This window comes from Crocuta crocuta, unplaced genomic scaffold (genome assembly GCF_008692635.1).
Source record: "Crocuta crocuta isolate KB4526 unplaced genomic scaffold, BGI_CrCroc_1.0 scaffold181, whole genome shotgun sequence".
Classification (NCBI taxonomy): domain Eukaryota; kingdom Metazoa; phylum Chordata; class Mammalia; order Carnivora; family Hyaenidae; genus Crocuta; species Crocuta crocuta.
In genome coordinates this window covers 1,879,717-1,901,925 of record NW_027527952.1, presented here as the reverse complement: position 1 = coordinate 1,901,925, position 22,209 = coordinate 1,879,717, and the positions used below count along the sequence as shown (strand labels likewise).

Here is a 22,209-nt window from a genome sequence, read left to right as displayed (position 1 = left end):
CACACACACACACACACACACACACACACACACACACACACACACCAGTAGCTTCCTTAGGACCAGGAGCACCCATGAAGGGCTCAGTGCAGGAATGGAAGAGGCCCTGCACTGGGGTAGGTTTTAACTCTCCTCAGAAGCCAAACTCATTTATGTCAGTTTTAGAATCTTCGATTCTAAACCTTCTGAATCTTTGATGTCATTTAGAATCTTCTACCAACTGCTGACCATGTCTAGCCCAGAAGAAGCACCGTGACCTGGGTATGGGCCATTCATCTATTTGTCCTCAGATAAGAAACCCAAGAGGGCAGAAAATACCATAGGAAGAATAAGGACTGACTCGTGAGACAACCCAGCAGGGCAGGGAAGGCTGAGCTGAGGCTGACCAGGAGACTGTGGCTCGTGTCCCCAGGAGAGCAGAGGGGAGGGAGGTGCTGAGAGAGTTACTATGGAGGAGAGGCAGGACAGTGGGGGGCTCAGTCTGGCAGCAGGTGCCCAGCTCAGGTTCACAGAGCAGCTCTGACCACAGACAAAGTAGCAGTCAGCCCACTTCTGGTCCAATGAGGACTGATAGGCATGGTTGTCCATTTGGCATCGGGATGCTCTTGCAGCCCAAGATGCAGCACCCCAGGCAGGGCAGCAGGCTCCAGGAGGCGAACCAGGACAAACAGGAAAAGCATGACCTACCCAAGGGGGCCCAGCAGGCACAGGCTGATTTGAGCACAAATGAGACACTGCCTAGGGTTCCTTAGAAAGGTTTGGTAGAGAAGATCCTCTGTATGGGGGATTAAAATGTCCCCCTAAATGAGCAGTAAGAGTAATGATCTGTTCCAATGGGCTGATGCTACATAGAAGTGTGCCATATGAGAAAGGTGTTCTACACTCTCCAATACATTGACATGGATAGAAACTAACTAGAGAGACAGGCACGATGGAAAAGAAATACATAATAAGAACTCTAATGGTGTCTGAAATGAATAGAGGCCTAGGGGAAAGCCCCTTTAATGGACGTCCCAGAAGGCATCTGGCTTCCCAGAAGGCATCAGACTTCCTCGGATTCTCATTAAGAGAAGGTCCCCAGGAGCCTCAGATATCCTGGCTCAAGCTTCTAGGCACTGGGCCTCCACTAACACTGAAGAGTAGCAAGTAAGTAACTCAATGACTTGCCATCTGGTAATTGCTGTAAACAAAAGTTAATTTGTCTGAAACGTCACTGCCAACTTCTATCAAATACCCAGAAAGAATAACTGACCTCCAGATCAGAAGTTTACCTGCCATTTTTTTATTGTCTTGTGTTGTGGTTTCCTATTGCGGTTATACTTTTGTTGGAGCTCTGTGGGGGAATGAGGTCTTCTGAGTGGCTAAGAATAACATTGTAGTGATAATAGCAGCCACTAACTTCGGAGAGCCCTATATGTTCTAGCCATATGCGAAGCTCTTTATGTGCACCTCTGCTCTTTAACCTGCACAACAACCCCACACCCGAGGTACTATCACCAAGCCCATTTTCCAGAGTTGAGAACAGGGAATATAAATAGCTTGCTTTAGGTAGGGAGATGGGGTGTGAGGAGTAGAGCCTTAAAGTCCAATCTCTTAAAATTGGGCTATACCCTGGAGGTGGCTGTTTGCTTCCAGACCCCACACACCTTGTATAAGATCAGAAAGAGCTTTGATACAAAAGGGGGCAAGGGGTAGGAAGGGAACTAACTGGTGCATGCATTTCATGGAAACATTTGGAAATTAAATAAGGAGAATGGATGTTTAAAATGCACACACAAAAGCCAATTTTAATCTAGTAAGGGTTGGTTTGAAATCTTCTAGAAGAACCCTCATCATGACCTCTGCACTCGCAGTTCTGGAATAGCCCAGGTAACCCAGGGGAGGAAAAGCCCACAAGAGCCGATGCCATCTAGAATTTGTCATTTCCATTCTAAATGTCCTTTTGTTCATTTTGTCTGGAACGCAGTGTATTTACACGGTATAGTCTAGCACACAATGTGAACTACTAAACGAGTAATCGAAATCACTGGTGATCAATGAAGTGTGTGGTGGGGAGCCACAAGAAAGTGCAGGAAATTACTTCCACCTGTGCTGTGGTCAGAAGCGTGCTGTGAGGCAGAGAGAGCAAAATCAAAGCTGAGCTTAAGCCAGCGCTTCTCCAATTCTTCTTTGTTGAATTTGAAAGAAAAGAGTAAAAAACTAATACCAGGTATTTTGCGTAAATAAAAATCTGAATGTACCTCAAATCATTATTAGGGATCAAACACACCTTTAGGACAACAATACTGTTTTCTCAGAATTAAGTGCAAAGTGAGAAATACCCCTTTCTCCCAATTGCGACAGAAGAGAAAAAGGTGAGTGGCTTTCTGCCAAGAGTTCTGCATCCTATTTCTGAAACCTAATCCTAACTTCTCCATTTTCATTCTTTAATCTCCTGGACTCCATCCCCCTAACTATCCTCTCTTTCCTTCTATACCCCTCCCCTGCACCAGAAGGGAGCCGTGAATTGGTGAAAATTGAAAGATCTCATTCTTATTTCCATCTCATCTATATTAAATAATGAACCAGGGAATTGATTTATAAAGGAAGAACCAGGTCCACTATAATAAGGCATCAGTTTATAACCCCAAAAAATAAAGAACTAGAGACCACATTAATAGCATATTTAACCATAAATCTTTTTTATAGGGTTTTTCAAAGTTTATTTGTTTTTAGATAGAGAATGTTACCAGGGGAGGGGCAGAGAGAAGGGAGAGAGAGAATTCCAAGCAGGCTTCGTGCTGTCATTGCAGAGCCCAATGTGGGGCTCGAACTCCTAAACTGTGAGTTCATGACCCGAGCCAAAATCCAGAGTCAGTGGTTTAATTGTCTGAGCCAGGGGCCCCTAGCCATAAATCTTAATTAGAATATTAACATGCAGCAAATATAGAGGATATCTAGACCAGTGAGAAAAGCCATATAGGTTTGCCTGATTGTTTACATAGGAGCAATAAGGGTATTAACTTATGATATGGGCCTTCTCAGGTTTGGTTGCCTGAAAGTTATTGTAAGGAATCTAAGATGGACTTTATTATTTGTTATCCTGAGGTTATCCTCTTAGCCAAACTGAAAAGTTTCTCTCCTCCAGATTTTACTGGCAGTACCTATAAATGTGAGCAAATTCTCTGTTTCTCTGTTTTTGAGGTCCCCCAAATACCCCAAGCTTCTTGGCCTGCCCAGAAGTGACTTTCCTTGCTCCCTTGTGGAGCTAGACCATGCAAGCCAGGTACTATGACAGTTTTTCTGGGGAGCTACCTTATTCCCTCAAAAATATCTGGTCGTATCTGATTAAATGGGCCTCTTTCCCAAAAATGACATTCTAAGCAAGGCTATGATTGTTCAATCAATTTTCCCAGATAAGAACAGATTCTTATCGAACCTTTGCAAATAACTACATATTGTTGTGAAAAGTAAGTATACTCAACAATAGTTTCTGAATTCAAGAGATAAGAAGTGAGGAGGTCAATGAGAAAAATATATCATTTAAAAATGTTTTATTTCAGTTTATAGAGTAAAGTCCGCTAAGTTGTTATGGAGTACAGATAAGCGTAAGAGGAAAAGTCTGCCTTGTATCTGCAGAAAATAGAGCATTAAAACAACATCAGCAATATTCTGAGCCTACAACCACAATCATGCCTCATCAGTTGATTCATTACAATGTGATCAGTTCTTGTTCTGTCATATCTTGGGTTAGCAGCTTTCAAAAGCCATCTGGTTCCCAACTAAAGAATTCTGGAAATCCTGACTCGGTCTTTAGGGGTAGACTAAAATTCATCTATGTAATGCCAAGAGAAGCATGGACCCAAAGAGCCTATTCTTTGAAGTATCACTAGTTTAAAGTACCTAGAAAGTACTTTACTTTTACTTTCTATGGGGTTCTGGGGCAGGTCTTGTTTTTACTATTAAGCAAATATGAGAAAGTCCAGAATATTCACCTATTTAATTGTATTATTCATTCATCCCCTATTATGCTTTTCTTTTTAACAGTAGGTTAAATCTGTCAAATTTGTACAGGTAAAATGTTATCAACATAATACTTTAGAAATGTCACACTTCATGGGAAACCCCCCAAAGATATGTCAATATGCTAATTTTTTAATATGTGTGAAGCATGGGGAAAGCACAGAAATAATATGAAATACCTCTGATGAGATTTTCTATATTTATCAGAATTTGAGGTAGTATATACCAAGAATATAGAATAAGAATATCAAGGAAAGGAGTGCCTGGGTGGCTTAGTCAGTTAAGTGTCCGACTTCAGCTCAGGTCATGATCTTGTGGTTCGTGTGTTTGAGCCCCATGTCAGGCTCTGTGCTGACAGCTTAGAGCCTAGAGCCTGCTTTGGATTCTGTGTCTCCCTTTCTCTCTGCCCCTCCCCTGCTCGCACTCTGTCTCTCTCTCTCTCAAAAATAAATAAAAATTACAAAAAAATAAAAAAGAATAGCAAGTAAAGAGAGTAAGTAAGTCTGGAGCAAGTCCTAAACACTACATTTGAATAAAACTTCAGAGGCAAGTCTAACATATATCATCAACTAAAAACCACTGGCCAAGAAGGTGCTAGACTCAAGTTTAAAAAGTCAGGTTGTGGCCAAGTTTTAAATAATAAATTAAATTATGACTGATAACCCTATTGTGCTGTTGACTTACACAGCACAATATGTATGAACCACTATGTATGTTTTCATTAATATGTGGAAAAATATATACAGAGTTAACCTACACATGAAAAAGTGGGCCCGGTGTTACAGAATTGTGCTGAGCCACCACTAGAGGGCACTATAAACAGAATATGGAATGAATCCGGAGCACCTGTCTCCCTTAAGGAGCTGACCACAGCATTTGTTTGCCTTACAGAACCTTACACTGTTAGTAATAAAAGTGACAAGGTGTATCTCTCTGACACTTGGTGAATTTGCACCCTCATGTCTCATTGCCATACCAGCTCCGTGGATATTATTTAGACGATTCCTGCCAGGGGTAGAGGTACCTAAAGTAACATTAGAAGGTTCCTCTGGTTCAACCCCTCACCTCAGGCTTTATTTATTCCAGTAACATTTCTTTTAATTTTTTTAATGTTTCTTTGGTTTTGAGAGAGAGCCACACAGTGTGAGCGGGGAAGGGTCAGAGAGAGAAGGAGATACAGAATCCAAAGCAAGCTCCAGGCTCTGAGCTGTCAGCACAGAGCCTGACGTGGGGCTTGAACCCACGAACTGTGAGATCATGACCTGAGCTGAAGTCGGACGCTTAACCGACTGAGCCACCAAGGAGCCCCACTCCAATAACTTTTCAAAATTTTTATTATACAACATCAAAAGAAAGAACATACACAGCTTTGTACTCATCCCAAGGTTTAGTAAGGAGATAAAGGTATTTGCTTCAGATATTTTCAAGAAACCAAAAACAGTGCAGATATAATTGAAGCCATTTTAAACCCTCTCCCAGCTCCATTTGCTTCTCTCCCTGTGTTTAACAATTCCAGAATAAACCACTATTCTGTCATTGATAGGGACTGTTAAACTGTATGTTTAATGCTTATATCATATATAAAGATGCACCACTTATAATCTATTGTTGTGCTCCAGTGGGAACTATTCCTCCCTTGCACTCAGATTATTTTCTTTATTCCTGCTACCAGACTGGAAACTGTATTTCTTCTCATTATTTTAGTACTACCTTTTCAAGCCCAGGGACACATTGCATTTAAAGTCCTTAGACTCTTAAATCTGATTTAAGAGTCTTAATCTTAAATTCTCAGTTCCCATTCTTCATGTCATCTATCACATTGTTCCTTTTTACCATCATTGTCCATCGCGCATTAATATTTGATCCCACATTTCTGAGCAGTGGGAGAAGCATCTGTCTGCATTAGTTCAGTTTATTATGCTGCTGAGAGTCTGCAAATAACCTTCTAATGGGTCTTCCTTCAAATCCCTCTAAATACCATTATCAGTATAATTTTTGCAAAGCACAGCTTTCTTTCATTACACCTTGCTATCACCTGTGAACACTGTTTTACTTTCTAGATCAAGTGTCCACTGATAATGTTTGAAAACATACAATATGCCCCATCATATTTTTTCTGCCTTCTCTCACTGTTGCCAAACATTACATGCTCCCCTAATCTAAATCATGACCCTTCTCCACTGACCTGCAATATCTTCTGTGTGCGCTTCTGTATCTGTGCTTTTTATTCCACCTATAGGCAATTTTCCTCTTCTTTTCCTCTTTAAATAGTGTCCCTCCTCCTAAATCCACTTAGGGACCCATTTGCAAGAAGTCTTATGCCAACTAGTCCATTTCCATCTTTATCTCTTGCCTCATCTCTCAGACTCTTAAAGCCTATTACACAACTTAACACTGATCCTATATTCTCTTAAGCTCTCTGTATTCCTTAAAGGACCGTTCCCTCTTGATTGGAAAATAGTATTGGTTGTTTATTGGCTTTTTCACTCAACTGACAGATGCAATAGTATTCATTAATTTCAGTTCAACTTCAAAACATTTTAGCAATTAAATACAAAGCATTTGTATACGTGTGTAAGAGAATTTACTCAGCCAGTTTTATAAAAGACTTCTGATCAAATCAGTGTTGTCTCCCTCCCTTGTTATTTCAGATCACTGTTACAGCCATTCAATTACTTAGAATGTATGTGCAAGTCTCTCTACTACACATCACGGGGAAATGCAACATACCTACCCAGTAGAAATCACACACAGGAGATGGTAGGGTCTGGACTACCTGAGTTAAAAATCTAAGTTCTACCACCTATGGATTATGTGACCTCTGAAAATTCCTCATACTTCAGCTAAATAAAGGCAAATAGCCAAGCTTCTGCAGCAGCATCACTGGGAAACACTAATGGAGATAGGAAAACAAGTAGGTGTGTGAGTGTCCAGTTACTCATTCTGGGACAGCACACAGCAATCTGATACATATGGACATCAGATTTCAGGAGAGGGGCCCTTCTAGCCTTGGATTGTGGAGCTTTTAAGCTGAATAGGGTTGGGAAAGCTCAGACTCCTCTCCAGTGTCATCAGAGGCTGCAGTTCAGTAGCAATATGGTGGGGTAGATCTTGCCTCTAGTCCTATTCATTTAGTTCAGCAGTGGTAGTTGAAGATCACACCAGCTCTTCTGCCTGCAAAATCAGGTAACTGGGGTACAAGCGTATGGCAGGGTCCATCGCCTTAACATGGTTGGGAATGCATCAGTCCCCCCTCCATAAGAAGAGGGGTGCACAGAGGAAGACTTTCTCTCACTTTCCTCATCTGTAACATAGGCATAATAATAGTATCTACCCTCAATGGTGTTGGTATGGGTTCAGTTGGGTTACATACAATATGCATAAAAGAATAACTAGTGCATGCTAAGTACTCAATAGTATTAGCCCTAATTATGTGTGCATATAATTATGGCACATGTGCCTTTCAAGTGATACCATGCTATGCAAGTTCAGAGTGAGTCACTAACGAGAATTTCCAGGAATAATAATCTACATCAATCCATAGTTTGCCCCCTCTCAAATCTGCCTCTACAGAATTTCAGATCATGTTGTCAGCTTCCCTATCTGGATTTTAAACACTGCTTTTCTGTTTGCTTGTTTTGATCCCTGGATCCCAAGGCGTGTCCGCATCTGGACCTCATTTATGCCTATGAGCTAGCTGGTCTGAATGACTAAGTATCACCTGGCTCCTCCTTACTTGTGGTCATCCCAGACCTCCCAAAGACCTTTGCTTCCCCCAGGTCCCTTACTGCAATTTGTGTCACCATACCCTAGAACCTTACATTCACCCTGGACTGAGCTCTGCCATTCCATCCTCCTCTAAAGCCCTGTCCTTTACCTTCCTTTCTCCTTTCTGAGGTCTTGTGCGGCCCTTCAATGAGGCTATCTGAAGTTCATGCTGCTGTAATAAAATGTCATAGACTTAAACAACAGATGCATATTTCTCACTGTTCTGGAGGCTGGGAAGTCCAAGATCAAGGTGTTGACTGATTAGGTATCTGGTGAAGACACTATGCTTTTCAGATGGCTGTCTTCTTGCTGTATCCTTACATAGCTAAGAGAGAGGTCATTTCTTACGTTTCTCCCCATCAGGGCACTAATCCCACCGTGAGGCACTACCCTCATGACTTAATCACCTCCAAAAGGCCCTACCTTCATATAGGATCATCTTGGGTCCTGAGGCTTTAACATGTGAATTTGGGGAAGACACAACACTGGGTGCATAGCAAGGCTGTACCTCCTGATAAAACTTTTGTTCCTAATTTTTCTAGTCTCTCAATCTTGTCACCATTAACAGCATTTCTTTTGGGAGCAATAGAACTGAGTCATGGTATATTTATAGGATAGTATGAGGCACATAGTAGGGGTGAAAGATAAATAAGAAAAGCCCTTACTACCAGTGGATTCATAGCTTGCAAGAGAGACAAATTATAACAACATCATAAATTCATTTGTAATAGTTTGTATAGGATAGCCAGCAAATATAATTATCATGGAGAAAGGGATGTATGGGTCAGAATTCAATTTTTGGCATACCTCATGTGCCAGATTCTGTGTTTAGGAAAAGGGAAAAAGACTGTTTCTTCAAGAGTGACACAATTGGCACCTGGGAGCACAAAGCAGGTAGCAATAAAGTAGAAAATCCCACAAGCTTGTTTTTGCTTCAGATATCTATTCCGTCTTTCCTTCTACCTTTGTGGCTGAACCATTTCAAAATAAATAAGACATCATAAAAAAAAAGGCATGTCATTTCATCCCTTAATAATTTAACATTCATTTCAAAAAATAAAAACAACAACAAAAAAACACCCTAAGTACATTCTCTTATATAACCACAGCACCTTTATCATAACTAACGAGTAACAAGAATTTTCTAATCGAATCTACGAGCCAACTGTGCTTGTCTACTTGCTCCCCACCTGCAGAGGTATGATCCACCTTCTCTGCTGGGCTCTGAGCCCAGAGAAGGACTGTCATAGCCAGGCTCCCAGCTGGGTTCAGCCAATAGTAGACACCCACAGCCCCAGAGGCCAGCAGGAAGCTCCAGGAAGAGATGAGAAGGGTGGAGGTGGTTGGGCCACTTTTCCTCTGCTCCTCCCTGCCAGGTTGCTGGTCTGGCATTGGCTGTATCACATCAGGCTTCCCTATTAAACCCAGGTACTGGGGTGCCTGGGTGGCTTCGTTGGGTCAGCATCCAAGACTTGATTTAGGCTCAGGTCATGAGTTCATAGTTACTGAGTTCAAGCTCTGCATCTGTGCAGTCAGTACAGAGCCTGCTTGGGATTTTCTCTCTCCCTTTCTCTGCCTCTTCCCTGTGCTCTGTCTCTCAAAATAAATATATAAACCTTTTTTAAAAAGCATACCTTTTTGGTTCCTCTGGTCCTGACCACATCGTTCAATAGTATTTAATCACCATTAAATACTTCATGATTAAATTCTTTGGAGTTTCTCATCTGTTCCTGTGAAGACTCTGCCTGATATTTGAATGACCCATATTTGAATGTTCACCATCGGCCCAAAATATTTTTTAAAAGTTTTTTTTAAACTAAAATCCAATCAACGATCCTGAGTTAGACTTCGTTCTGCCTCATTAGTCTCGTAATCTACTGACTCCTTTTCTTCTTGCCATTGACTTTTTTTTAGGCAATCAGTGCCTGTAGAAGTCCCACATTCTAAATGTGTCCAATTGTTTCCTCATTGTGTTACTTAATTTGTTCTTCTCTGCATTGTATGTTCTTTAACTTGAATCTAATCAAGTCTTCAGATCCAACTTCCGTTGTAAACATTGTATAATTTATTAGGCATTATCTTAGGAGTCACATAGCATCATTAATAGCCGGAAAATTGGATAGTTTGATTACCAAGTGATGATAGCTATATTTCTCTATTTTAAAATGTTTTCTTTCCCTCATTTACTATTAACAAGTAATCTGTGGTGATGATATTTTGTACCAAGTGAGTATCTGGGGCTCTGTCAATCATTCTTCCAGCAGCTTTAACATTCATTTTTGGTCCTTGTCTGGATTAATTATTTCATTATGTCTTGTAAACTTATTTTTTCTATCATTACTTCTACATTAATTGCTAATATTCTTCTTTAAGAACTTGACTTTGATGACAAGGGCTATTTCTTTTTCCTGACTGTAGTTGCTACAATAAAAGCAGAATATACCATAAGTTCCCCCCCCCTTCAATTCCTGATTCTGAAATGAGGTGATCAGTGTAATACTATTACTAGTATAAATTCTCTACATTGTGTTTCATTAATGAGGCCTCAGAGTTCTGTATAATTAAGTTTGAATTGGTTATCAGGGAACCTGAATGCTACACCTTCTGATACATGCTATATTCAGCTCCTGTGATTGCTACAGAGCTATCTTGGCCATTCCTGGTCATCCATATAGTTCTAGTCCTAATAGATGCAGACTTCAGGTAGCATGAACCATAGGGAAAAAAAACCCATTATCAGTAGCTGGCAATTACACTCCAATTAGATTGTACATCTCGTAGAAGCAGTCAGAATGCATTCAAAAGAGCTATTATCTCTTTTCTGTGTTAGCTATTAGTTTCACAAGTCTTTGGTCTGAAGATCTTGAAGGTTTGCTCTATTGTTACATTGCTTTCTCTACATGTATACTGAAATAAGCCATTTTTCCCCCTTAAGTGCTTCTGTCTGGAAGAAATAATGGATTTTTAAAAGCTAGGGTGAGACTTCTAGGTTCTGTTTGGATTTTTTATAAGCAATCATTTGGGGACCGGCCTTTTGTTATACCCATCTCTGGTTGTCTCAGCCTCCCTATGTGCTGTCACAGATACTTGCTATGGTTAGCGGCAGCTGGTCACCAAGCTTCCTGTAGGAAATACTCAGTAGGGAATTCCTGCAGAGAATATCCATCTGCATGGCCCTGGACTTTTCTCTGCACCCCCCACCTCTTAGTAATTGTTCCTCAATTTTAAACATCAAAGCAAATGGAGAGAACCAGTCTGGGGAAGGAAAAAAAAAATTACATGGCCATCGTCAATTAGTAGTAAAGTCCTTCTCCAATAAAACTGACAATAATCAACTGAAGTTTCTAGCACTCCTATTGTCATCACAAATAAAGTGTCACCCAATAGTTGATGATATCTTTATAGTCATTGAGAAAACAGAATCATCTGTATTTGCCAAAAGCATCTAAGTTATAGGAGGTGCTCAAAAAACAAAACTGTGATATGGTTCATCTTTGCTCTCAGATCCATTCTCTTCTGTGCCACAATGGGCTGTCCCCAGCGAACAAAAATTCCCAGTGTATTCATTTTCTATTGCTGAAGAACAAAATTACCACAAACGTAGTGGCTTAAAATAACACCCAATTATTATCGCATAGTTCTGTAATTCAGAAGTCTGGGTGAGTTCATTTGGTTCCCTGCTTAGGATCCCATGAGGCCCCCCTCACGGTGGCAGCTGGGTTATTAATTTGCAGGCCCTCAAGAAGGATCCACTTTGTAACCTATTCAGGGTGCTGGCAGACTTCGATTCTTCCCAGCTGGGTCCCTTTTCCTTGCTGGCTGCCAGTGGGAAGCGAGACCTTGCTCAGTCATTGACTGGGGGATACCCAAGAGTAGCACAACCTGGGCTCAGGGCTGAGGTGGGCTGTGATGAAGCTAACCGCTCAAGGCCATTAATGAACACTCCCCCAGCTAGGCAGCGAGGTCTTCCTTACAGGAGCATCTAGCCAGCGGGTGGCACACTGTGGCCACGGGCCGAGTCTAGATTATCACCTGTTTTTGTAGAGTCCTACAAGCTAAAAATGATTTTTATAGTTTTAATGATTACACATCATATCATATCGATTACTTTGCTGCGTAGCCTACAAAGGCTAAACTATTTACTATCCTACCCTACTATCACCAGAAAGAATTAGTGGGGGCGTGAATTCTGTGCAGACTATATTTGTTGTCTCTTCAAGTCTGGCAGGTCAGGAGAGAGAGAGAGAGAGTCAGGGAGCACAGAGCTCTGATACTGGGGGAAGGGAGGAGATAGGAGACAGTCCAAGTAGAAAAGAACCAAATCTTAGAATCATGATAGCAAAGCAAGCCTAAAAAATGAGACTGTCATTTAAACCTCCTTGGAAGAGAATAAATTTTTTTAAGTCTTTGTTAATTTGTTGTAATAAAAATGCTTTTGTTTTAATTTGCATGTCATTTGGTTACCAATAAAGTTGGAGTTTGGATTTTTTTCATGTGCTAATTTGAAGAATTGCAAATGACTACCACAAATAAAATGAACAGATTTCTCCACCAAGGACAAAAAAAAAATATTCATAAAGCTATCATAATCTATAAAATGGAAAATATATTAAGGTCCCAACCAAAAAAATGAGCGAATGTGTGTTAAGGTTTATTCTTTTAAATATGTTAATATTCGAGGGGCAACTGGATGGTTCAGTCAGTGAGGCATCAGACCTAGGCTCAGGTCATGATCTCACAGTTCGTGTTCAATCTCTGCATCAAGCTTTGTGCTGACAGCTCAGAGCCTGGAGACTGCTTCGGATTCTGTCTCCGTCTCTCACTGCCCCTCCCTCGCTTGCACTCTGTCTCTCAAAAATAAATAAACATTTAAAAAAATGAAAAAAATCTGTTGATATTCAAAAACAAAACTAAATTTTGAAGCATAGCTTCTGAGTCCAAAACTTCATAACTGGACATTTTGAAATACTTTGGCGGTAGTTTCCTAGTACTTGCTATCAGTCCACTTTATCGACTGGGCTAAACTGAATCTCATTCCTAAGACGCATGTTATCAAAGAGCAGAACACAATTTTTTCACAATGCAAAGGGAGTCAAACTACCAAGTTTCAATTTGCGATAAGGATATTTTCCCTTGATGAAATTGCATTGCAAAGTTTTATAAATGTTAGTGCATAACTAGAAAACCTATATCTGATTGCATCCAGCTCTTGTTCAAGAGTAGATTCTCTTTAACGACCAAATTAATATCTTCAAATACTATTTTCTGCTAAAAGTTGCTTCTTTTGAGAAAAAAATTGATTTCAGGTCCACATCAGAATATTTAAAAAATGAGTCAGATACGTTTGTGGGCCAGAAAGCAAGGAAACAATCAGACTGTGAGGAGGTCATGTCACAAGTACACAACAACTAAACTGAAAAGACTTCTGGCAAAGTTGGGGCAATTTGAGCAAAAAAGGAATGCTTAAAGCATCAGTGCTTAAAACATCAATATATAAAAATTCAGTAATTTATTTTTTTTTAATATTTTTTATTTATTTCTGGGAGAGAGAGAGAGACAGCGTGAGCAGGGGAGGGTCAGAGAGAGAGGGAGTCACAGACTGAAACAGGCTCCAGGCTCTGAGCTGGAAGTCAGCACAGAGCCTGACGCGGGGCTCGAACCCACGAACCGTGAGATCATGACCTAAGCGAAAGTCGGACGCTTAACCGACTAAGCCACCCAGGCGCCCCAAAAATTCAGTAATTTATGAAGAGTCTCAGGGAAATGCCGGTCACCATCTAGTCTGCCAGGGTACCACCTCTTTACTCTCAAAATTGATACAAAGAAAGAATCAAGGCTCCACCTTTCATGAACGAGCTGTGTTTCAAGAGCTGATGAGGTCAAGTTCTTCATAAAAAGAATTCCAGCTAATTCATACAGAAGGAATAATAGGCCTGGAAAATCACCATTTTTCAATAGTGGTGAAACAGCAGATCTAAGAAATGATCCATAGATGCTAAGTCATTAAGTTCTAAGTTGCTGGGGAGTTTATAATGGAGGGATCCAGCTGCCACCTCCTAATGAACTGGCCTCACTTAGCATCACTAAGATTAGGCCTCAGACTTGCACTGCAAGACACGGGGCAACAGGAACTATAACGCCCTATTTTTGAAATGTTTTTACCAGTAAAATGGAACCCAAACCTAAATCATGCTTCCAGATCTAACTACCAGTTTACAGTAATAAAAATGGAAAATAGAGGAGCTACCCAAACACCATAAGAAAATAATTTGGTAATCTACCAAGTTCAAATGGTATTTGTTTCTCCAACACGTGAATTGCATTTAAGAGGAGCAGGAGGCTATAAAACAAATGCTATAGTTGATATAACAATCAAATGCAATAAATGGGCCTTGTTTGGATCCTGATTTGAACAAACCAGTTATAAATAGCACTTGAGACTATCAAAAAATTTAATGTGGGCTGGATATCAGGTGAAATTAATAAACCACTGTTAATTTTGTTAGGTCTGATCATGATGTGGTGATTATATGAGAAGTAAAAACAGCTCTTATCAGTTAGAAATGCTCCAGCCAGTGTGAACTTTCCTCAAGTCTAATGAGGGCTCTCTAGAACAGGGGGGAAATTGCATGGGCTTTGAAATGGGATTTTCTGATATTAAACAGCACCTGTTCCCTTTGAGGCAATGCACCTCATAAGTGAACAGGAATTGGGGGAGTGAAAAATGTGATGCAGAAGTTATATTGCTGAGTACATGATTTTTGCAATCAAGGTAAGCTTTCTTACATTTAGGGAGAAAGTCTTAGAAATATATGAAGGCTCTAGGGGAAAAACCTGTATGTCTACACAGAGAGGGCCTTCAATGAAATAGTGGTTCTTGAAGCCCTAAACCAACCACCAAGTTTTTTATCATAGTAAACTTCCTGTTGGACAGCAGGTGAATGCCCTGCGACCTAGCATCCCTAGGAAGAAGTCTGAGCCCCAGGATGGAAGGCTGTAGAAGGACCACCATGATGCTAGTTGCAAACACTGCTGGGCATTCAGATGTGCTCGTATTTCTGTTTATATTGTTATTGAGGTTTTAGTTTCTAATAATAAAGTTTTCTAGCACCAACCCCATTTCTCCCACAAGCCCTATTATTTTTGGTTTATTGTTTGGTCAACTGCAAGGCTTTTTAGGGCTGCATATGACATTATAAGAAAAATAACTGTATATTAGAGTTGCCGTGTTGGCCATTTAGTAGAAACCTGATGTTAAACCGCTAAATTTCTCTGGACTGCCTGACTTGTCATCTCACAAATGGGAATACCACCTGACTCCACAGATGGTTAAGATTGTGTGTATAAAGCACCTAATGTCGTCTAGCACACAAGGGCCACTGAATAGATTTTTGTTCAAGGACAGGCTTTGACTGTCTACCTACCACCGCTCAGCCAGGCAGCTTCAGAAGTAACGAGGCCAATTGCAGAGATTCTGACATGAACACTCAGTGATTATCCCACAGTCTCCTCTCCAGCTGAGCCAAACCACAGAAACACAAGCAGTCTTTCATTGTTCCTTCCTTTGGTCTGCAGCTCAAACCCCAAATGGAGCCACACCCTGGCCCATTGTCTTGACTGTTACAAACTGTGCTAAGTTCAGAAAACGGGAAGTCCCTGCTTCTTGTGATGGTAACTCAGGTTGGTATCTGGTATGTTGAGAAGTAGTCCTGGTGCCCACCAGAGGCTCTTCCAGGCATCCCGCTGCCAGTCTGTGATAAGCCGGGCCTGACATCTCTTTTCAGGGGAATGCTAGAGTCCAGTGCCAGGGCCTCAGTCTCTGTGCCGTCACCCGTGTGCCCTCCTCATTGCTTCTGGTTGCCAAAGCTTGGTAGAGGGGAACCCCAAAGGGTTTACACAGCAAATTCTTCTGTAGGAGGAAACAGGTATGAAGGGAGCGCAGTCAGAAACTATAGCCAATATGGCTATTTCATATGCACTTAGTCAGACTTGAGAGTTGTAAAAAAAAAAAAACAAAACTCGGTGCCAAACTGACAGTAGAGCCCTGGATCTCCCCTCACGGAGCTCAGGGAAGCCCTCCTGAGACTCCCAAGCAAGCTCCTGGGAACAAGGCCCTGAGGCTTGCTCTGTGGGACTTCCTCAGACTCACTCTCTGCTGTCCCCACTGGGTACCTAAGAACTGAGCAGCCTGTTTAATGATGCCTGAGCCCCTTCTGATCCCTGGCATCCCCAGACTGTGCCCAGTACCAGGTCTCACTGAGGATCCCTTTCAGGATGGTGGCCTAGCCTAGAAAAGAAAGGAGAAAAAGAGAAGGAAGTAGAGTGAAGAAAGTAGGAAAAAGAAAGGCTGGAATGAGGCTCAAATACTAGGAAGTGGCAAAGGACTTACTCATGCCTGAGAGTGTCACATATTGACATTATCATCATGTGTTTCCTATATTTTAATTTTTAAAGAAACCTAAAAATAGGAAAGAATTGCAAAGGGGTATAGGGAGTAGGGGGGATGGGTAAAGGAGGTCAAAAAGTACAAACTTCCTGTTATTAAGATCCTGGAGATGTTAGGTCCAGCATGGTGACTATAGTTGACAATGCTGTATTGGATATGTGGAAGTTCCTCAGAGGAAAGGATTTTCAGGATTATATCCTGAAAGGATTCACAGTTTTGTTGTAGTTTAGCCCTTAGGGGCTTGCGTTTCCCATAAAAATGCATGAACGATGAGAGAACCAAGTTTTTAACCAACTAAGAGGTCCCTAGGGGTATTTACGTTTTAAATCAACCTTCCTCACTCTGTCCTTATTTTTCCAACTGCAGTGGTCATCAGGCATTCAATGTCAATAAATGAGGTGACATTCAGTACCATTTGTGTTGCCCAGGTAATAGTGGCTGCGGCCTGCACAGAGCTTTTTTTTCCAGACAATGTAACATTCCCATGGTATGCACTAACAGACAGATCTCCAATTGTTTCTCATAAAGCGCTTCCAGAATTGGATCCTCAGGAAGAGTGTCTTCTTGCAAGGAGTCTGAGAACAAGCTTTCACATGTTCCAGAAAGGAGGACTTGAAAACATGGGGGCAGCCTGTTTTCCAAAAACGGAGAAGAAAAGCAGATGTCCAGTTGATTGGACAAACTAGTTCTAGGTAGACAAAGAATGTGAAATGTGTAAGAACTTGAGGGTAACATCAGTCACGAGATGAAGAAGGTGGATTCTGATGACCGTGTATGGGCTTTGTGGAAAGATAATGCAAATATTAGGGCTGAATTATTTAAAAATTCATTGCTGGGGAGGCTGAGTGGCTCAGTTCAGCATCCAGCTCTTGATTTCGGTTCGGTTCATGATCCCAGGGCCATCGGATCAAGTCCTGAGTCAGACATGCTGAGCATGGAGCATACTTAAGATTCTCTCCCTTTCTCCCTCTGTCCCTCTCACCCACTTGTGCTGTCTCTCTCTCTCTGTCTCTAAAATTAAACAAACATTGCTTTCACCACTACACTGTACAAGAGTAAGGAGGAAAATACAATATCAAAATTCACACAAGAACTTAGAAAAATAGACAAATAGAAGTTATGAGTGACATTTCCCTATGCTGACTGTCTGGAGCCCTTTTGGATATTTCAAAGATACCTCCACAAAAACTAAAGCTTAAAAGAATAGAATTTCCACCAACTTACTAGGCTCTTCTTTCAAGAAACTAAAGGAAATTGAGCAAGATTATTGCATAGAGATTTGGATGAATTCCATGGTATATCCATATTCCTAACATTAAAGTCATCCCAATTTAAAAGCTTCATGAGGGGCACCTGGGTGGCTCAGTCGGTTAAGCATCCGACTTCAGCTCAGGTCATGATTTCACAGTTCATGGGTTCAGACCCCACTTCAGGCTCTGTGATAACAGCTTAGAGCCTGGAGCCTGTTTCGGATTCTGTGTCTCCCTGGCTGTCTGCTCCTACCCCACTCACACTCTTTCTCTCTCTTAAAAAAAAATTTTTTTTAAACTTGCATGAAAATTTGACTGGAATTGATTCTAATTTAAGTCCAAGAAAATTCTCAGGTTGATTTCATCTATTTAGAATGATGAAATCATTGTCTAAAATGTTTCATCTATTGTTTAAAAGGAGAAGTGTGAACGATATCTATTAAGACTTGTACCAGATTAAAGTTTTTGCTATTGAAAGGATTATACTGAAGGAAAAGGAAGAGTCTTCTTTCTCTTTCATGCCTGAAAGACTTGTTCTGAAAATATAAACCATCTATCCAAGCAAATGTAAAAATTGCTTTTCTGTGAGATCTTATGGGATGTGGTATAAGTATAATGAATGCATTGGAGGTACATATTAATTATGTATTGTTGCATTTTAAATTGCCCCCAAATGTAAGAACTTCATGTTTATTATCTTACAAGGCTTCTAGGGTCAAGAATCCAGGCGTGGCTTAGTTGGATAGCTTTGAGTCATGAGATTATAGTCAAGCTGGCAGCTGGGCTAAAGACTTCTGAAGGCTTGACTGGAGCTGGAGAATCTGCTTCCAAGCTTATTCCTGTGATTGTTGACAGGCCTTGGTTCCTCATCGCCTGGAATGTTAATCACATGGGCTAATGTTCACTCCACCGTGGCTGGCTTCCATTAGAGTAATTAGGAGAGAGGGACAAAGAGAAGCTGCAGTGTCTTTTATAACCTAATTGTGGAAGTAGTGGTATTTTGCAAGTGAATCCTGGCACAGTGTGGAAGGAGACTCTACAAAGGTGTGGATACCAGGAGGAGACTGCCTGGGAGACTGGCTGTCACAGCCTGCCCTCTGGACCCCAGTGATTCATGTCCCCCCACACTCAACCCATCCCAAGACTTCTAAAATTCTCATCCCATTACAGCATCAGCTCAAAATCCAGAATCACATCATCTAAGTCAGGTCCAGATTCACACAAGGCTCCTGGGGTACAGTTCATTGAGTGTGATTCCTCTTCAATCTAAAAACCTGTGAACTATAGAGCTACCTTAGCCGCCCTCCACACAGCCAGTGTACAATGGTGGAAAAGGCACAGTGTAAACAGCACAGGCATTAGGAACTATTCCAAAAGGGAGGAAATCAGAAGTACACAGGAGTCCTCATAGCAGCTCTGAAAATCCAGCCAGTCACATGTTGGAAATTCTTGAGGACTCAGCACTCTTCCTCCCCAGGAGTTCTTCTCCAGGGCTCTTGGCTACACTTCATGAACCATCTTTTATTTTCCGTGAAAAGTAATACCTGTAAACAGGTGAATAACTTTCCAAACCCGCCGTAGAATGTGTGTGGTGGGGATTGGGAGCAGGGAGATATAAAGGCTTCTTTCATTTTGTACTTTTTCTGTCCTTTTGAGTTCTAATTGGTGATGTTTCTGTTGATATAATTCTTTTTAAAAATCCTGTGAATCTCTTATAAAGTTCATCATATCCATTCTATCAGACAAAAGTCACACCCACAAATCTGTGTGAGATAACCCCTTCTCTGTCTAGTGACTCTGCTGAGGACCAGTGCTATGAAGCTTCCCAGAAGCCCTATCATTTGCTTGAGAGCATCTGTGAGCTACACCCTTAAAAACTTTAGGGGACCTTTTCTGTGACTAAATTGGTACTCAGAGGCACTACTTTTGATCTTTCTGAGATCATAGCAAAGTATCTTATAGTCACACCCTTAGCTTCATCTTTAGACCACGTTCCCCTGATGGTGCCCTAGATTTAACCTTTGCTCTAAATACGTTTCTCACTTTGAGCATTATTTTGTCATCGTTAGAGGTTGACATCTTTATAACTAATAAGCCCTGGTTCTTTTAGCTTACCATTTCCTCCTAAAGCATATCACTCTCTTCCTGTGTGTTGTTAGAAAGAGCTAGAAGAAGCCAGTGGCACCCTCAACACTCTGTCTGGAAATCTTCTCAGATCACCCAGTTCTTCAGCCACACTTTCCGTCTTCCACATTATTGAAGATCACAATGTTACTAAACTGTCTGCCTCCGTGTAAGAAGGGCTCTCTGTCCTCCTTTTTCAATAAGATTCTTCCCACTTTCTTTTAAACTCCAACCAGCAGCCTGCTCAAAGTCCAAAACTCAACTGACAGTCTGTTCAAGGCTATTTTGGCTTTCACTAAGGCACTGTTTAAAATCCTTCCAGCTACCGTCCACTGCCCAGTTCCCAAACCACTCTTAAAAGTTAGGTATTTACTATGGTAGCACCCCACTCCCAGGTACTACAGTCTATACTAGTTATCCCTTACCATGTAACAAATCATACCCCAAATTTAGCAGCTTAAAGCAACAAATATTTATCATCCCATAATTTCTGAGGACCAGGAATCCAGAAGCAGCTTAACTGAGCTATTGTAGCTCAATTCTTGTCTCTCACAAAGGTTGCGGTCAATGTGTCAGCCAGGGCGGCAGTTTCCTTGAAGGCTTACCTGGAGCTGAAGGTTCCACTTATAATCTCACTCACATGGTTTGTCCTGTAGGACTGCTTATTACATGGCAGTTGGTGACACCCAGAGTGAATGATCTATGAGAAAGAAAGAGAGATGAGAGAGAGAGACAGAGAAAAGGAGAGAAAGATGGAAGTCACAGAATCTCTTCTAACCTAATGCTGGAAGCAAAATACCATCACTTCTGCCATATTACATCCGTCACACAGACCAATTCTGGAACTGTGTGGAAAGGTGAGGATACTTGAACTTGGGATCACTGAGGAGAATTTTGGAGGCTAATGATCTTGGGGTATAATTTGAAAAAACACTCCTTTATTTATCCATCCAGAACCAATTGAAAAACTGATACTATACAAGAATTAAGCAGAGATCAAAATATGAACTTTATTATTGATAGAAGCTAAGTCAGAGGAGGTGGTTTAACTATATGGCCACAACAAGGTTTAATACTTGACCTCAGTATTAGACCAACCTGCCCAATCACAGAAAGAATGGGACATCTCGCCTTCCCCAGATCAGCTTACCACATAAACAACAAAACAAAAGTGCAGGGAGAAGCACTCTTAATCCAAGAGAGGAGAGGGAAAAGGACAAGAAGCTTCCCTCTAACTGTAGTTCTTCCACACAGACAAGAACAGGAAACAGGGCACCCACCATGGATTTTCTGGGGGCTCAGAGAATAGTCTCAGGTGTCCCTTAGGCAACACATCTCCCAAAATCTGTGCTGCCTCTTCTTCATCTGCACCAGAAAGTCTACTAACACAATTGTTCTCAAACTTGAGCATGCGGAGTCTCTCACCCATGGAGAATTTGCTTTTCTCTTTACAAGTTCCTAGATAGTGCTGATGCAGCTGACTTGAGAACACACTTTGACAATCATTGACCTAACACTGGCCAAGTACCTAAGATGCACAGGTGCTTTATATGTATTGCATTAATTTTTTTTTTATTTCATAGTTTATTGTCAATTTGGTTTCCGTAAAAAATTTTTAAAGTAAACTCTAACCCCAATGTGGGGCTCGAACTCATGACTCGAAGATTAAGACTCACATGCTCTTCTGACTGATTCTGCCCCTGATTCTCATTTTTAATTCAGTTTTACTAGTCTTCATAACAGTGTAAGGTAGATTTCATTAACCCTTTCCCTGCATTAAACAAAGAGACTAAGGTTCAGAAGTGAAGTTGTTTGGCCAACTTTACATCCTGCTAGTCATCCAAAAATCAATGTTCAAACCCAGATCCGAATCTTTCCTCTACACAAGATTGCCATCAATTACTAAGGACTGAATATTGGTAGGACCCAGGGTGTAGCCTGAAACTAAGCATTAATTTCCTGGAATTCCTTTCCACTAACTCCATGCCCACCTTCTTGACCTGTGATCTCAAGCACAATTTTATCCATTTTCATTCATCAACATTAATTGTACACTAGGTACCATATTCAATTTGGTCTCATGTCCATGTCCATGCATTTTAGAAATGGATTAATATGTTTACCCTTAAGGAGAAAGAGTAAGACTCTCAAATTACAATGTACTAGCATTCTAAGTGGTCCATTAAAGAAGTTAGAAAATGTCCATCTCAACAACTATCTGGCTGTTTTCCCTCCAGGTCCATCCCTCACCCTCTCACTGTCCAGGAAGTGGACCTCCATGAACCACAACAGGCTCCCTGGCCTTTGAGCTTCCCACTGGGTTCATCCTCCCCCACAGCAAGCAGAGGAGGAAGGCAATTTCCCTACCTCTCTTCCAGTAGGGTCACCTGGATGGACTGCATTCTTTGACAGAAAGCACTGGTCCTCCCAAGCAGCTGCTTTGAGGAAATTTTTCCTTCCAGCTTTTAGGAATTCTTCCCTCCTCTGTCCTTTCAAGGCCTAGGGGCAGTAACAGCCGCCAGGGTCCTGCACTGTCCATTTTGTTTCCTTCTCCCTGTGCACACATTTGTAAACAATCCTGTGGTACTACCTCCTTGAATTATCCTAACATGAGTATAC

At 41.2% G+C, this 22,209-nt stretch overlaps 1 long non-coding RNA gene across 1 annotated transcript in view; it reads left to right on the top strand.

Annotated features, from left to right (window-relative positions):
- Positions 1-222: 222 nt before the first annotated feature.
- Positions 223-22,209, top strand: part of LOC144222027 (uncharacterized) — a 55,992-nt gene continuing 34,005 nt past the window's right edge. The window contains exons 1-2 of the long non-coding RNA XR_013332262.1: positions 223-261; positions 982-1,146. This is a non-coding gene — a long non-coding RNA (uncharacterized LOC144222027). The remainder of the gene's footprint in view (positions 262-981; positions 1,147-22,209) is intronic.